We start from the raw sequence: 12,955 nt of genomic DNA, 5'->3' as shown, positions 1-12,955 counted from the left end.
ATCGGACTTTTAAAAAAATCATGAATTTTTTCGGAATTTGTTAAAACCCGAGGATGGAAAAGTCAGAATCTGAAAATCCGGCATCTCAGACCTGTCGAGGTTGCTTATAAGTCAATGGGAGAAGTCCGATTGATATTTTGATGTGCGCTGGGTTTCGTGCAATCCCCCAAAGTTTTCAGAGTTTTCTGGTTAAAATTCCAAAAAAAACGAAAAAATCTGGAAAATCGGATGAAAAAATTCATGAAAACTGGATTTTTTTCCCGCAAAGCAAATTTTCGGGAAAATTACATTATAAATAAGCTTAAAAATCCAGAGCGGATTTGATCTGAGTTTGTAGCAGAAAATATTGAGATAAATTCGGACTTTGATAAATAATCCCCTAGGTCTGCTGTCTCCGTCTCGATGGGTCCACGGCTGCCACTGGCTCTGAGATATCAACCTTCCCAGACTGTCGTTTTTTGGCCACACCAATTTTTCAACAACAAAGCCTATGTCCTCATACACTCTTACCACACCACTTGCGTCACCCAAGCCTGATATATAAATATGGGAGGCTCCTGAAGAAAATGGGAGATCTTAAATATTTGTGGCTTTGCTACAATCTGTAGTATAACAAGATCTGTACGGTCCAACTTCAACCCTTTTATTTTCACACCAAAATGAAATACTTATAGCCAGAAGTAACTGAGGTATGTGTGCAGACGCAAGTATTTCTTTTAAGGACTCGGCACATGCCTCATAAATGGTCTGCCTATTATTTTATATATCATGAGTTTCATGCAGAAAAGGGAAAGTTGAGCTGGGGAGCCAATAGCTCGAGCAATGTCTATTCTTTACTGTTTTAATAGGACAAGAAGAAAGTCATTAAAAATCAAATTACTTGCAGTACCTATAATGGCTTTTGAGATAAATATATAATTTTAAACTTGCTAAAACATCGTCCTTGCCCAGAAAGGGATCATTAGCTAGAACTGCTTAGCTGTTTTCTGTCGTGCTATTTGGACATTTTAACAAATAACAGTGCTAATAACCATATTTATAAAAGCGCTGTCCTGTGCCTCTATATACAGTTTAATTGATTTCTTCTTGTTAGTGACCTATTCCTGCTATTTCTCTAGGTAACACTGAAGTAATAGGGGCCATTGCTGATGCCCGCTACACTTTGTTATTGCATCAGGCCCAACAGCTGGGGCTGCAATAAAAAATACATTGCCAAAACAATAGCTTCGAACCCAGCAAAACATGCTCTAATCCGTACAAGATTTAAATCAGTTTTATAAACAGCCATTTATATTTTGATTAATAAAATGACATATTCATTGAGTAGGGTTGCTACCTGACAGGTATTTTACCGTCATGATGCCTGCTTCCAATAATATTAAAAGAAAGACAGGTAAAAATATTAGGTCATTTTTTTAACAGTAAAGGTGGCAACCTTATCGTCGAGTTATTGCTGTGAATTATAATAATGCTTCCTGATGAAACCCAATAACCGAGAGTATGAACCACTAAATAAACAGGAACTAGACCAATTGGTTGAGCGAGCACAATAATAAATATAAAATATCTATAAAACTATATAGAGCATGAGTGTTAGGTTCATGGAGCACAAAATCTTAAAACATAAAATCTCTCAAAAGGTGTTTTAAAAATTATTTTAAAAAATGGTTTGTGTAGCTATAGTCACGCAAATGTGCTGTATGGCAGTCCCCTGTTGTGGAAAATAAAAATCTAAATGTCTTTTAAACATTTCTCAATACCATAGACCTCAGAACTAGGAGGCCAGGGGGACTGCCCCCACCCACAAATTTGTAGCTTTCCCAGTTTATCCCCCAGTTTGGGGGAATTGTTTTCTCCACTGAAACCTTCCATGGCTGCTGGTCAGTACATTAAAGTATTACAATAGGCCTGCAGTTTATGTAGCCTGAATATGAAAGATACACACAACAGTCATTTGAATTTAAAGGACAGAGAAGTCACTAGTAACAACCTGCTCTTTGTGTAATAATAAAAGTGGAATGTTCAAGTGCTTTGTGGAGATTGATGATATTTAGCCAATTCATGGTTTTTAGGTTATCAGTGTTTCTTCTTTAAGGGTCAGGGCACACAGGCAGAGTCAGGGAGATTAGTTGCCCGGCGACAAACCTCCTCTTCTTTGGGGGCGACTAATCTCCCCGAACTGCCTCCCCTGCTTTCCCGCCAGCTAAAATGTAAATCGCCAGCGGGATGGCACTCGGATCGCTTCATATTCCGAAGTTGCCTCACGGGGAAACTTCAGGCGACTTTGGAAAATGAATTGCTTCAAGTGCCATCCCGCTGCCGATTTACATTTTAGCCGGCGGGGAGGCAGTTTGGGGAGATTAGTCGCCCCAAAGAAGAGGAGATTTGTCGCCGGACGACTAATCTCCCCGAATCTGCCTGTGTGCCCTGACCCTAATGGAGAACCCCACACAGCAGAATACAAACCTTATTTGCATATGTAAATTAGGGAAATAAAGGGGGAAAGAGAACGGCATGCTGTGTACATGGTTAAAAATATTTTGACGTACTTTTTTATTTTATTTTTTGGATTTGGTTCGGCCAGGCACATGGATCTCACCGAGTATAAATCCTGCTGAAAAAGGCAGAATCTTGGCCAAATCCCGAATTGAATCTTGTATGCAGTGCATCCCTAAATATTACATTATAAACATGAATTCAATGAGGCCCAATGCTGAGGAAACAAGTAAGACAGATTTTTCTTCCCCCATGTTGAATGCCTGCCTTCATTACTAATGAATATTGGAAATGTAGACCAATTGCTCAAGCCGAATCATTGAGCACATGCATAACACAGTAGCTGAGCCCATGACAGATATACATCTGTCTACAGGAAAAAATTTGAGATGAATATATAACTACAAATACTGTACTTTTCCATGACGTTACTGAGAGAGTACCTATCTAGACACTCAACAATCTAGACACTCAACAATCAAGTTGCTGTAGCAGGGACTTGGAACCACAAAATACATACAAGTCCTTCATCCTCAGCTCAGAACCTGCCTGGTGTTTCATGGGTGGGTTGGAACAGCCTAGGGAAGTCACACAGGTCTGTACAATGATTGTGCTCATTTTTGTGTTACCTTGAAAAGGTGCATCCTTCATTTCAGTGTATTTCCTTATTTCATGTATAGTTTGTGCATTGTTTTCTTTAGTGCCTGCTCTTAATGATGGTATTCTGCGACTAACTGCACCAATGCTTATGAATACTAAAAGCCATTTGCACTGTGACCCAGGGAGCAGCCCAATCTGAACTGTGTCCATGAACCTGCAAAACAGAATGAGATTATATCTCCCAAACCATGTTTTGCCTCTCACTGTGTTTGCCACTTCTTAAATACAGGATCTCATGACTGATATGACTCTTATTTTACTTACCCGTTACTCATTGCACCAATGGCACAGCCAGAAATGTGACTTAGTGTTTGATGTTGGTTAGGATTGTGTTGTTCAGTGCTGTAGGTTTCTGCTTTCACCCATGATAGAAGATTACTGAGAACTCTTTTGTTGCAGGCGGCTGGCCCCTAGCAGCCCAAGGGTTTAACTATTAAAGTGGCATGTGCAAAGATTGTGACATCATCCATTTCCCCCAACTTTTGTTTTCCCTCTGTCATATGATGTATTGTATAAGGACAGATGTGCATGTGTGTCTGATTGTGCTTTAAGCAGATGGTGGGAACTCTTGTACCCTCTGAATTGTGATTGTGTTGTGCCTCACTTGTGAGTGGTGCTTTGTCAGTGAAGAAACAACTTTGTCTTTTATTCCTTTTGTAATATGCTGTACAGAACTTGAATATTTTATGCACATACCCTACCCAATGGGTAGAAAAAGAGACGCTCGTTGTTAATACTGTATTATAATGTATAGATACCAATTTTAACAAAATGGCATAGATTTTGTGAATGCCTAACCTGTCTTTAGCCATTTTTTTTAAAGAAAAACAAAAAGGCAAACAAATGCATACAAATGACAGAAATCGATGTATTTTATTTTCCTATTAAATATCGATATATTAAAATGGAAGGGGAAAAAAAAGAACAAAACTACTTAACTTTAATATTGTTCATGATGTGAGATTTTTTTTTTTTTTGACAGATCTTTATTGGGTTCCAAATCAGATTTCAACCAACGCTTGTCTTCTTCCTGGAACATGATTATTACTATGTGGGACGAGTATCACCCCCTACTGTGTGTTTGGGAATCACTCCACTTTGTTGCAGAGATTCATTATTTTTTTCACACTCATTTATAAAGTGCCAACATAGTGACAGGACTGTACATGTGGTACATAGCAATCGACGTAAAGTCAAATGGAAACAGTGGGTATTAAGGGGCTGAGCCCACAAGCACTTGCACGGTTGCACCTAAACATTAATGCATCAGCTTGGATCTTCCTCAACCTGATGTAAATTAATTTCCCTTTGGTTTGACATTATTTCATAGTTCTGCCTTTCGTCCATTCACCCTGAGATTTGTCTGTTTTATTATATCAAACAAGGGAAATACAAGAGCAGTGACCAGCTCTATGTTGTAGCTCCCACCCCCTCCAACTATAGTCAGGTGATCCCACTGGTGTCTAATAAAAGGGCAGCCAAGTTTGGGAGTTTTACTTTGAAAGCAGCTAGTAAGTTGCAGGTAAAACGTATTCGTCCCTTTTATAAAATGTATAATTAAACCATAGAATTCTTAATGAATCAGATGAAAATTGAGCATAGGACTGGCCAGATATGGGATGACTTTGACGTAGTTGGCCAGCTTAAATATATTGCAATATATGGACAAACAATCCCTGTTTTGTTTAAAGGGTAAGGCATTTTTCAGTAGCAGTATGCACAAAATGTCTCTGTCTTAAATATATTGATAATGGGTTGAGTGCAGAGGAATCTTGTATTTGTCTATCTGTTTTATTATATGTTTGAGTTGGTTACGTTATCGTTGCTCAGTCCAGTTTATGTGTACCTACCTGACCAAACTCCTTTACAGTTGAGGACATCGAGCCCCTCAGGCCATGAGCTAGTGCATTACAGTAGAGTGCAATCATAGGTTGTGCATGAGTTTACCGCCCATACCAACCAATGGGATCCTTGAGCTGCAGTGACCACCACTTGAGCTGCAGTGACCACCAGTCCCTCATGGGACCCCTCACCCTACTTCCTACCTGCCCCAACATCCGCATACCAGTTAGGGCCACAGGCAAGCCCCTCCCCTCCTGCAAATCATAGGCAGTCAGTGAGCCAGGGGCAGTGACGTCCACCAGATTTTCTAACCCTGGTTACCCCAAAATACAGCATATAAAGTGGATAACTGGCTGTCAACACTGGCCCATTCTTGTTAGCTTGATGTTTCTAAGCATTCAATATAGCACATCATGCAGCTTCTTCTTTTAGTATCACTTTCAGGTGCAAGAGAGATGCTGAACACCGAAAAGCTACCTTATAGCACTTTTATACAAGCACTTAATTACTATAGCACTTATACTCTGATACATCTTAAATTTTTATTGAAGACAATTGTAGGATGTGATGTGACAGTTTACATCTAAAGGGGAAGTATGCCTCTGCTTTTACTGATATGAAAGCCCAAAGTGTCACCACAATTGTTCTCTTTGATTTCAAACACTTGTGTTAACTAAAGAATCTTCCTCTTTACACAATCCCTTTCTCTGGGATTGTCTAAAGTGATTTAGAAGATTTGGGATTAGGCAGTTCCAGTGCAGTGGGTTGGCATATAAACTTGGCAGCGGTGCAACACTTGATACTTTGGACCAGCCTATGTTCAACTTGCCATAATAATTTCTCCTTCTTGTATAATACTTCTCTGTACCTCTGATTCCTTCAAAATATAATGTTGCTTTCTCTGATTGAATATCGGATTTTCTGTGTTAACGCAAATGTCCCGCAGTGTAATGATGATTGCACTGATTTATGATGTTTCTTTTGTAAAGAACTGGCGGATATGAGTTTGTCTTTACAAAACAGTATTATATGTACTGCAGAAATATGATTAAATAAAGACAAGGATTTCTACAATATCTCTTTGGACCATGCAAGACTGTTAACTCATTCAGGTTTCTTTAGTCCTTTGTGCATTAATGTAAGATTGATACCCATGAAATTACTTACAGTAGGTGCATCACCTTTGTTCTGGTAGAGAGAGTTAGCTCCAGTGGATGACCCGCATTTGTAATATTGCTATAGTGTAGCTGAAATCCCACACTAATACTAAATACTAGATGAGGCTTCATGGGCTGTTAATTAGAACATACAGAAAATGCCCTCCAGAAGAATATGAAGCTTGTGTAAAGCCCCCTTTACTAAATATGGTCTTTGATACTATCACATGACTTAAGGGTCATATACTAAGGGCAGGGCAAGTTAAAAAGTGAAATCGCCATGTTTTTCACAATTTGTGCAAGGGACCTGTGCTCATGTATACAGCCCTGATTTCTGAGGGGTGGGGGAAGCACCTATCTTGCAAGTCATTCAAATATCCAAGTTAAGATGGCCATAGATACAAAGATCCGACCGTATGAATCCTCGATTCGTATCATTTTCGGACTGTGTGTGGAGTGTCCCCTCATTTTTTGTCCCATGGAGATCGGTCGTTTGGACAATCGGCCAGGGTAAAAGATTTCTGTCGGCTGCTGATAATATCTCTGCATGTATTGTCGATCTGATTATTTTCAGTGGGAGACTGTCACTAGCTTTTGTTGCACATAAATTTCATATGATTGCTGTCAGGGGCAGAACATCGTCAGATCTGTTCTTTTCTACTTTATTTAAATTGAAGTTTAGTGTCAGGTCGGGAGATGGGGAAGTCTGATCGTTCGAGGATTCGAGCGATCAGATCTTTGCGTCTATTGGCAGCATTAGGCTGCTGCAATGGAGCCCTGTACTTATAACTTACCCTATGGCAGCTTGCTAGACCCTGTCACTTTTCTAGCACTTGCCTCTGGGGTTGTAGTAAATGAACCCTTTTGAGTATTCAGTGGTCCACTCCCGACCCCTTATATACAATCAGCCCTAGTAGTATGATAGCCTAAGCCTTCATTAAAGTAATCATCTACCTGTTTGAAGTTAATATAGCTCTGCCATTATACCGCTTGGCTCCCATTTAAGAGACCTCTCTCCATTTCATGTGGCTTTAGTTGCACTACAGTTGGCAAACATGGAGACAGTTAAAAAAAAATTTACATCTTGAAACATCAATACACAGAAAAACAAACAAAGAAACAAAACCACATTCTGTTTTCTAAACTTTCCCTCGCTGGGTTATATATACATCTTGTCTTACTTGCACAAGAGTTTGTTGCTGGGTAAGCAGCAGCTGTGATATTGTTGCTCAGATTGAAAGTGAGAGAGGAAAGATATAAACATATTGTTGCCGCCTTCTACCAAAAACAGACATCTGAAAATGTTCCTCAAATGATTGCTGGGTGCCCAAATTAGGAGAAACTGCAGCGAGTCCATTGTGTAGAAGGAACCGAACTAGGGTTGCCACCTTTTCTGGAAAAAAAACGGCCTTCCTATATATTCATCCTTTTTCCCCATTAATAACATTGGGATCAACCATTATTTTTACCGGCCAGGCCAGTAAAATACCAGCCAGGTGGCAACCCTAAACCTAACTTGAAGAACATGTCTGAAAGGCCTGCAACCCTAATAACACCACAGATAAAGTCTATGCCAAATATATTCCCTCCTTGACTTGGCAAATAATGTTCTGAGCCTTTAAGAAAGCAATTAGATAACTTGTCACAGAGTATAGGCAGGTTTAATGGCTCCTGATGAAATTGAACCTAGTGTGTGTGGATGTCATAGGGACCTTAGTAAGCTCCACTGGGGCAGGGACTGATATTAATAATGAGCAATCTACATATAAGCATGTCAGTGCTATGGAAGTTAAAGATAATAAAGAGTATGTATATCACAGGGGTCTCAAGCTTGGCTGTCTCCATATTCTTGTAGACACCTTTCTTAGTATCTGTTCCATCACAAAGTGGTGTAGGTACCTACTTGCATGTGTTAGACTCACTGTTGCTACTTACTACAGCCCAGAATTGAACATGTTGTTGGAGTTGAACAACAAAAACATAAACATATACTCAAGTCCATTTCACGTAAGGAACATTTAGTTTATAGGCACATAGCAAATTTAAATTGAGGTTCTTCTGACACAGAACACCCCTAACAGGGGCATGAGCATAGAGGGTTTTGGATGGCTATTCAACAATCTAGCATCTGTATTTATAGGTTTCGGAACACCATGGACATGATCTGAAGCATAATGGGGATCATAATAAATCAAAGGGTACGGTCTGCCAAAAAAGTAAGTGATTACTCACCACATAAGGAAGAGGCCCAGGTGCATCGCCATAAGAACCTCAGCATGGGTTGCTGACAAACTGAAGATTCTTTGGAGCAGGCACTCAATAAAGGCAATCTTCCATCAGGCAATTGGTTCAAAGTGAAAAAAATAGTTTATTGTGTCTACAGCCTTACGCATTTTTTGTTACAAGCACTTAATCATATGCTATCTTTACAGAGCCATGCCTCAAATATTGAAACAAAAGTGCACCAATCAGAACAGTACATCAATAAACAAATCAACCAATCACAAGGCTTACCCAAATGCACCAATCACTATTCACAATTCTGGTGGGTGTGGATCAAGGTTACACCCTTGTCTCTTTTTAGGTGCCATATTGGAATACCATAATGGGGATCATGTCCCACCATTGACACCTCATCACACTGGGATGATGGTCCCTAGTTGAAAGGGAAGAAGCACACCAACATATGTCGGCAAATTCCTTTAAATCATTTATTGCTGCAGAAATGTGGCACAAGCTTTCCGAAAGATTGAGTTAAAGGCATTTGACAGTATTTGTTGGTGTGCTTCTTCCTTGCATTAAGATGGATTTGAAGATGTGCCAAGAACAATCACTTTTGGATGTCATAATTGAAAGGAAAATAGGACTTTTATAGGGCACCCATTTCACATACAGAGTGTTTGTTCTTATGTAGCCAGGTATCAACTAGGAGTTTGGGGGATGGTGGTGTAGTAAATACTATAACATATTATATAGTGAATAAAGTAGCCCCTCTTGTAAAATATAAATATATTATGTCAGAAGGCTGAGTGTTTTTATACAGGTCATGGAATAGGTAACTTCTAATATCCTCATATTTTGCAACAGGGGTACTTTATTTATTATAATACACAAGTTTCAGTGAGTCATGTGACAGAAATGACATCAGAACTCACCGTTTATAACTGATGACATCAGAACTCACCGTTTTACCTTAACTTGTGGGGCACAAAGTAGGAAAAAGGGGTCTTAGGGCCAACGTCAACCCATGTATAGGAAGATCACCGGAGGTTATTTTTATAAACTGAATGGGAACCCGCAGTTTTAGGGACACAGATCTCCAAATCAGGTTATGAAGAGGAGTAAAAATAAAATTCTAATTGCCATTTGGTAATATATGAGCTCAATGCCAGCAGAGCATTTCCTTACTGTATATCTTTAATACAAAGAATCACGTAATCAAGGCTTGATGATTCCAGAAAAAGCCGTCCATTGCAATTAGTGAGTACTCTATGCCTGGGAGTGAAAGAGTGGCCATGCCATTTAGTCGCTCTCATGGATGAGCTTGTATGAACAGTAAGATATGTTTTTATATCATGCAGCAAACAATAAATTTTAATGGGCTCTGCTTGCTGTTTTCCCAAGGTCGAACTACAAATGAGATGTTCAATCTCACCACAGATCTTCTGTCATGTTTAAAGATTAATAATTGTTTTCAGCTCTGCAGAAAAACCTTCTGGTCTTACCTCCAGGCTCCTGATGGTCCTGACCCTCATTACGCATTCCATATCCCAAACAATCACAAGCTTTTTCCCACTCAAAGCCTGCCTTTCTAATGAGAGTTTGTTCAGCTAAAATTCATTACACACTCTCATTATCGTTATGCTGAAGTGCTCCATTTTACATTTTAATTAAAATGCACATTTTAAAACAGCCAACTTGAATGTCTTCCAGTCTTTTTCATCGAGTTCGCTTTCCTCCACATGATTTTATTAACAAAAGATTTTGCAGTTTCTTAGCTCCTACATGGCCTTGAATAATAAACATGGATTTTATGGGGTATTCCATTCTGGGAGTGACCTATTGATGCCTATTGTAGCACATAATGGTTTCACTATGAGCGGGTTTTCTCTTGAGATATCTTATAGTCATTGCGCTTTTCTCATTACAGGATCATGTAATAATACTTAGCATTTATCACCCATTTATTGTCCTTTAAATAGTGTATGTAGTATGAAAACACTGAATATTGTTGAGTGCTGGTAAAATTATAACTATATTCACATCGCACTCCAAGGACTTTTCAGATGAAAGAACAAAAATGTCTTTATTTCAACGTTTCGGCTCTAACACTCAAGCCGTCTTCAGTGAAACTGGGTTATTGAGTGCTGTTCTCATATGTACCGCTAGGTGGAGCATGAGAGCATTTTTACCAATGCAGGTGTCAGGTAGCTGTTATCTGGTTATTTTCCCATTGTTCTGCTGGTGCATTCCTGGGGGGTAGAGGGAGGGGATGATATCACTCCAACTTGCAGCGCAGCAGTAAAGAGTGACTGAAGTCTATCAAAGCACAAAGTCACATGGCTGAGGACACCTAGGAAACTAACATGTTGCCCTTGTCAGATTTTAAAATTAAATATAAAAAAATCTGTTTATTCTTTTGAAAAATGGACTTACCTTAGGCTTTTCTTCCTTGTCCTAGGTGATGACAGCTTCTTCAGTTTCCTTCAGGACTTTTCGCAGCTTAAGCTTCTTTTCAGGACTTCAACTCCTGGTCTTTTGTCTGGTCTTTTTGTGGCTTTGGCTCCAATCACGGCTTCGGCGCTGTCAAGGGGTACCCCGCTTATTTGAAGAGTGCAGCACAGGCAGGCTGCCCTTTAGGCCTGGGCCTGGTACATCGGTACCCCCTGATGGCGGCCCTGCTTATACGTGTTGCCACCCTGCAAGTAAACTAGTACAGGCAGCATAACTTTTCCACTAGTCACATAATTTAAAACCACTGAGTTGGCTTCAGCAGACCTCATGTGAACAAGTAGAGGTTGGTGATAATATCATGTCTTTGCCAAACTCTGTGTCCAGAGAGCAAGGACAGAATAGGTATAAATCAAGGGGGTTCTCCGAAGCCTTATAACAGATGGTAGTGATTATCCACACTGCTCATAACACTGGAAAGGTGAACAGACAGACCCTTCCCCTGCAACTACTGGGTAGGGGGTTCACAAAGAAAACATAACTCCTGAAATCACAGTGATTTCACTCTAATAACCTTAGGAGTGGAGCTCATGAAATCACACCACCACCTCTGTAATTCTAATAATTACTGCTGGTGTAAACAGTAAATTTACTTGATATCTGCCCAGTCTTACCAATGCATCAACATTAGGATAAGTCCATCTATCTTCCGAATATTAACCAGCAGCCCCAACCCCCCCTCACTCTGGACTCAAAATTCCATCAAACCTGAAAGTACATGGGAAACACTAAGCTACAACTTTACATTAACATAAATAACATTAATTTAAAATATTCTTTTGTGTTATAAAAGCTGTGCCTATTACTTTACCTATATTATGCTCTTAGAACCATTGATATTATGGAAACCTGAATTATAAGTGGGGGTAATCCCTCATTTGATTCACTAACCTAGCTAGTTAATTATTCTATTAACGTAAAGTTCAGCTGGAGGTCCCCATCAATGCATTTAGTGCATTGTAGATCCAGAGGAGGAAACACCTCTTGGCAGAGTTTTATGTTTATGATGGGGAAATACAGATGCAGTGGTTCCATCATTTATTTCCCAGCTTATTTTTTTTTTGGGGGGGGGAAACAAGTTTAAGAATGAATGGCAGCAAGTTTGTAAAGGAGTTGTAATAACAATAATAATAAGGAATGCTTCACTTGATTGTGTCAGTGCTTGTGTCATGAAGTTTCAGGTCTCCACAGGCTCTGAATTCAATTTAATGCTGAAATTATCTATCCAATGGTTGTGGTGAGAAGAGAGACCCACAAGACTCATTAGCTTGATCATGTATCTTGACCCATTGTAACGGAAAGTTCTAGCGCAAGCTGTTGCAAAGCTCTCCCACAGTGACACCATGCTTCTTTATATGGCTATAACGATAGATTTGCTGTAATGACATTACTAGCAGTCAGGCAGGTTCCACTTGGGCATAAAGGTTAAACGTGATGGATGTTTTTTATGCTCACCTACTATTGTTATTACTACTATAAAAGACACCCTTTTAAAAACCCTCCATCTCCCCTTGTAAACCACACATATGTAATGCCCAACACAGCCTCCATTTTCCAGAACAGTCAGAATAAGCAGAGCAGCTCAGCAATGTTGGCAGACTCTATAGGAGCACTGTTGGTGGTCCCCATTGGTTTAGTCCGAGTGGGGGAAGCCACAGGAGGGTTCCTAGGGATTTAATAAAGTTTTTGTTATCTTTGGAATGCATAGTATCTATATGAAGGCAACCTCCTTTTCATTGGCGTACTACAGAAGCAGATCCTGCAGGTTGTGCTTGGCATGGCAGGGTCTGTTTCATCTTAAATTGTATAGAAACCCATCCTCCCCAGCTAATCTCCTACCTGATAGCTGGCGTGAAGCAGGAGCATGCAAGTCCCTGTAACATGTAGTTACACCGCTGCCCCTTTTTAAATAGAATTTTGCTGTATGCCAAAACATTCCTTTTTCACTTGAAAATGATCACTAAATCATTAACTTGCACCTTCCCACCATCCAAATAAACTCATTTATTCCTTCTCAATTTGTAAAACTTTGTTTCGCACTTTCATTCAGTTATTAACTTTTTTTACCC

Source organism: Xenopus laevis, chromosome 6L (genome assembly GCF_017654675.1).
Source record: "Xenopus laevis strain J_2021 chromosome 6L, Xenopus_laevis_v10.1, whole genome shotgun sequence".
NCBI lineage: Eukaryota > Metazoa > Chordata > Amphibia > Anura > Pipidae > Xenopus > Xenopus laevis.
Note: the sequence above shows the minus strand (reverse complement) of the source record.